Raw genomic sequence first — 6,322 nt, 5'->3', positions numbered from 1 at the left:
AAGACCCAAACAAATCCTGTGCATACAATCATCAGAAAGCTATGCTGCACCATCACTCAAACTGTACATTATGACACAAATGGAAGGTGTTCGTTGTTCAAAAAGAAAAGGAAAAGTTTAGACTGTGAAGTGTTTCTCTGTTACTATGTGATAGTACCGCCACCCTGCCCCCCCAAAAAATATATATATTCAAACAAAACAGTCTATTTGCCCCATAAATATGCAGAATATCCATCAGACTAACTGAAAGCATGTTTCATTAAACTAAGAAATTTGAATTTATATTTTTATGGCCAATCCAGGGAAGTGTCAAGTAACTCGTGAGCTAAAGCGTCATTAATCATGACCATCTCGCGTCCAGTGACTTGTCCCAAGTCAGTGCCTAAAAAGGTAATTCAATGCACTTCATCCTTTTAACAAATATGTAACTGGACAGCACCCAAGAAGATGTACCAGGAGCAAGATCTCTAGATGAATTTTCTCTTTTTGCCATCACAACACTGGAAACTTACCATGCCAAGAAATGTTTGCGTGGCTTCTCTTTCTTTTGTTGGGTGATCTTATCAGGTATCTGTACCACGATGCTCATCATGCTGACTTAAATTTATGGAACACGACCTAAACAAACCGACTGCCAATGGATAACTTTCCTCTCTTTCTGGAGTGGGTCATCTTCCCAGACCTTCTGCCTTACCACTGACAGTGGTAGAACGTAACAACATGGATGAAGTACTTGTAAAAATGTTAAGCAGCGTGTCTTATGATTCACCCTGCAACCAGTCCATACTTGTTCCTTATTGTGTCATGTTTATTTCTGTCACAATCTTGGACGCAAAATGTGAAAAGCAAGCAAACTGGACTGTTTTATTTGCGGAGAGAAAGGTGTTTTAAATGAAGTGCAATAGCTTATACATGGACAAAAAAAGAGATGTTTGTCCAATCAGTGTCGCTCTTTTCACACTACTATCCTTTGAAATGCTTGTTTCCACTTGTTGTATGACTCTTTAGCAGCCTCCTCCCTGAACAGCAGAAGGACATACCCCTGTTTGTTCCTCCTCTTCTTCTCTGCTTTGCTTATGTCTGACAGATGTGTGTTGTCCAAAACAATGCTAGATACTTGAAATGTTGGCTGGACGGTTTTGGTGCCTCTGAACTAGAATAATTTAAGTTTCCTCTGCTCTATTATTTGCACACCTTATGTCTACATACCTACAGTATGCTGGTTCTGTCGCACTCATGGACACACAAATACACACTCACAGACATTACACTCACACAATCCAACACACTCACACACATACACACCTTGGTAATGTTTAGAAAAACCTCTCCTAGTCACAAGGCAATGCAAATATTTTCCAATAGACTTGCTATGAAATATTTCTTACTCGAACTATGCTACTTAGTAATCCTTATTATAGTGCATAACATAATGTGAGTATATAATCAATGATTGTACAGTGAATATGTCATGCTGTTACAAATGTACATTTGCACTTTTCAATTTGTGCTTCTCCTTTCTTTTTTTTTATTTATTTGTATTTAATTTATTTTTATATATTTGAGACGAACGCTGCTTGAAAATATGATGGCAAAACAGCAACAGAATGTTGCATGAATAATATAAGAATGATGTTTCCACACTGTAAAAGTTCAAAGGATGGCAATGAGATTTAATTTCCTCGTCCAAATGTATGCATCCTACTCTGTCGAGGAGATGCAAATCCTTTGTTTTTCCAGAGAACATTTTTAGAATGTCTGGAATCAAATGTGCGTCACTGGACGAAAAAAAAAAGAAAAAAGAAAAAAAGGAGATGCGGATAAAAAAAAGAAAGTGAGTAGGGATCAGGAGTGGGAAGACAACATATGAATATGTGAATTGTGCCAGACGGAAGTAGGTGAGGATGTAAAACAGTTAACCAAATGCATCAATATGTAGCTGATTGGCAGCCTCTTTAGAGAGCAGCTGAATTAAAGGGGAGATCTGTAATCACTGATCTTCCTCTGTGTTCAGCACAGAGAGAGAGCTACTGCAGCGGGTTTGTTTCTGTCATAACAGCAATAGTCAACAATGTGGTGTTTGTAGTGCAATACCCCCCTCTGCCGTTGCTTCAGTCACTTTATAATTCCTCTCTTCCTGTTAGTTTTATTATGTGCAATAACCATCCAAAGGCAATTACACTTTATGAAAAGAGAACTGTGACACTAAATCATAATTTTCATGTTGTTTTTATTTTTATTCCTTCTGTTCAGTCATTTGTAGTAAGTTTTCTGGAATAGTTTTATAGTAATAAGTGATCAAATACACTCTACATGGATGGTGGTTGATCTGAGGATCCTGGACAGACGAAGACACTTTTAGGCCAGAGCTTGTTGAGATTATTGGTTCTGAAATTGCTGCAAGAAAATCTTTTCCATTTTGACTGTTTTCATGGCAACAAAGGAAAATAAAGGTGATTGAACTTTTCGTGATTTTAGCAAGTTTTGCAGAAGACCTGTGGGCTATGTCATTGACTGGGTGAAAATACAAAATACTGATGATTAGCAGATGTCGTTAAAAAGTCTGGAATAGTCTTGGCCTTTGGTACCAAAGAAAATAACAAAACCTCCCCTTTTCCACCCCAAAATGTGACATATAATAAGGTGCGCTTCTCTGCTTTTCAATAACTCAATTTCCCAATGTTTTCATGAGAAAAATAAGGTGCTTGATCGATGTAGTTTAACTCCAGTGAAACCACTAAATCATTTAATTTAATACAATCACATGTACGCATCATATAGGGGTTTCGGATGTGATGCAGCTGAGCGCAAACTGTTTCTACAGTCTCTTTAACAGATTTCTCATGTATATCATATTTTCTGTTTATTTTGGGTTTCCTAATAAACCAACAGACTTATGTGCACTCTATTATGCATGGTAAATAATGATATGCAGGCTATCCCAACAGAAAGCTTCTAAAATATTGATGGATTGAGGGTTATTTCACATACATCGCTCCTTTTTGTTTAGTGGAATTTATCATTTACAGTGTAATTTATGGTTTTTCATCTTTTAAAAATGGATTTAAAATGCAAGTTATGTATATTGAACTCTGTTCCAAGGATTATAATAAAGATCATTTATAACCTTTGCCCTCACTCACTGATATAATGTATTCAATCAATGATAACTGTTATTTAACATTTATAACCATGAAGTCTTTGATTGTTACATGCTTGACAAGACGAGGGTTGTGTGGAATTATTAATATAACCATTTGCTCAGTCTTTGTGTTCCACATTTTTAGATACACTTGATGATTTATTTTAATGAGAGGTTGCTAAAAAATTGTTTGATTTTATTTTGGAAACTCTTGAAAGAAAGTTCCGTTAAATATAGTTTTCAAACGTAGGCAGTGTTATTGTGGCGAAAAAATTAAGTGTTGAAGGGGTTTATAATAGGAAGCTGGGTGTATAAAGAGCCAGAAAATGATTTGCATACTTGATCACACATTTAACAGCCCAACAGCTCCATTGTCTTGGTGACTGTGAGCTCTAATTGCTGGCAGACACATTGCAGCACGATGAGAGGGACTGAAGTGCTTCCACAAAGGTACATAATGGGCTAATTCAGCATGGAAAAGCAGCTTAGTCATTATGCACATTGGCTGTTCTGCTAAAAGATGAGAGCAGGTGACAGAAGAAAGGCAATTTAAAAGGAAAATACTGTATACTTTTCACTCAAGCCTGCCTCAAGAGACAGGTTGCTGCTTTGGTTTGTCAGTTCAAGTGGAGGACATATTTTACCTAAATCCCCTTTTATGAGTCTTTTTTTAAAGTTTTTTTTTTTTTAGCTAAATGTATTCTGAGGCTCTTTTGGCAGGAATATCAATATGTAAAACCCAATTTCACTACCTTTGCATGATGATGAAGGGACTCATTTCATTTGACCTATAATCTTTCACAGTAAATCATGGTATCTTTATGGTAATAACAAAAGGTGCAAGAAGACTACAGTAACTAATTCACTATATTTCCTAAAGCACAGAATAGTCTTCTGGATGGACAAAGGGTCATACTACAGCCGTGGAGAGTGATAACAGCTGTAAAGGTGTCATTCACCTACAAATACCTGGGTGTTCATCTGAACAAAAAAGTGGACCGGACACACAACACAGATGTGCTGTACAGGAGGGGCCAGAACAGACTCTACCTCCTGAGGAGGACTCAAGTCCTTTGGAGGAAGAGGACCTCTACTGAGGACTTTCTGTGACTCTGTGGTGGCCTCAGCCATCCAGTACAGTGTGGTCTGCTGGAGCAGCATCACAGAGAGGGACAGGAAGAAGCTGGACAAGGTCATCAAGAAGTTCAGCTCCATCCTGGGTTGTCCTCTGTACTTAGTGCAGGAGGTGGGGGACAGGAGGGTCCTGGCTAAGCTCAGGTCCATGCTGGACCATGAGTCTCACCCCCTTCAGGACACACTGTCTGCTCTGGAGAGCAGCCTTGTGATAAACTGATCCACACTCGCTGTGTGAAGGAGAAGTTTCGCAGGTATTTTCTTCCTGCTGCTGCCAGACTATACAATGAACACTGTTGATATTAAAAACGTATCATCCAACCGTATCTATATGCAATCCTGAGATACCTGGTAATACTCAATTGACTGATAATTATCTGTCTGATACTACCCTGTACATAGTCATAGTCATACTACTGCACATAACACTAGAATATACTGAAGTCACTTTACCCAGACTTATTTTTTACTGTTATATGCTGCACACACTTAATGTACATGATCTTGTATATTGCATGTTTCTATTCTCTTGCTGTTTTTTAACTATGCGTCGCAACACTGGAATTTCCCCACTGTGGAACTAATAAAGGCTTATCTAATGTAATTAAAGGCCCCTGTTTTCTCAGTATTCACCATTTTAAAGTTCAGATGATGTAGCTTTTGTAAAAAAAAAAATAAATAAAAATAAAAATTCCTTGTACAAATTGACTCATAAAATGTTACGTGTGAAATCTTGGACATAGGCAGCTTCAGTCTCAGTTTCAAGGCATTGGCCTAGATCTGAATGACTCCTGATATTGAAGGAAAATCAGCAACACTATTCCTAGGCAACAAGCTAGCAGCTAGTGAAGGTTGAAAACAATTGAAGAAACTCTTGACACATGTTTCTGAGATGAGAGAAAAACAACATCAAAAATAAGATAAACTATTGCTTAGTTCACCACCAACCCTAAATAAAACAGTGTACATATTTAAGGCAAAGAAAAAAAAACCTACTAAAACATATGAGATATACATTTGTTTGATGGGGAGTTATGAAAACCGTAAAATACTTAAAAAACTTAGGCATCATTATGGACAGTGATTTATCTTTTAAAAAAAAAATATAATAAAACACAATAACAACAAGGGTACGTCCAAATGACTTTAGAAACATCAGACATCATATGTCCACATCTGCCACTCAATTTTTACTTCCTCACTCGTCATATTGCATAACAACTTAGTCCTGAGCAGGTGTGACCCCCACAGGTTTAAGAGAACAATCCCTGAAAAATCATAATATTCTGTGGGAATTGCAACTCCCCTCTCATTGATTTCACAGGGTCTGGCAGTGTTGCATTGTATACATTTAAAAAAAAAAAAATCACTTAAACTCTTGCCAAGATCCACACAACACTGTAACAATAACTGAATGCCTTTAAAGTCACTTATTTTCCTTGTTTGACTCTAAACTTAGGCTTGATCTTTTTGAAGATACTGCTATTCAAACCAGAGTAGGCCCTTTAATATTTTTTATATTCACAATTAATCCCTTATACAGTTTATATGTTTTACCCCTGTGTTATTTAGACAATACAGTATGCTGTATTTACAGCAAGTATTGTCTTATCTGTAGCTGTGTTTTGTTTTAAATGTATTATTAGCTGTTTAAAGTAATGTCCTGTTTTTCTATCCTATATTTATTGTTGTTTGTTTACCTGCCCAGGGACTGCAAATGCAAAGTAGCTCTTGGCTAACTGATGCAATGTCTCTGGCAAACAAGTAAGCAATTAAGTAAGCACATAAGTAAAAAAATAAATAAATAACAGTCAATGGATGAAAATGTTGTAGGCACTGATCTGCCTCATAGTCCCTAACTGGATCACAAACAGGGTTAACAATAGTTCATTTTATGATAAGACATTACTTTCACAGGATATGGTGATAATTCTGAAAACAGTGGCTTTGGGATAATAAGGAGACCAAACATAAGAAATTGCCTCCCTGTGTATATGGTATACATTTACCTCATAGCATTAACCTTGGAGGTTTTTTGTTGTTCTT

Source organism: Telmatherina bonti, assembly GCF_933228915.1.
Source record: "Telmatherina bonti genome assembly, chromosome: 10".
In the NCBI taxonomy this organism is placed as follows: domain Eukaryota; kingdom Metazoa; phylum Chordata; class Actinopteri; order Atheriniformes; family Telmatherinidae; genus Telmatherina; species Telmatherina bonti.
This window is presented reverse-complemented; position numbering follows the sequence as displayed.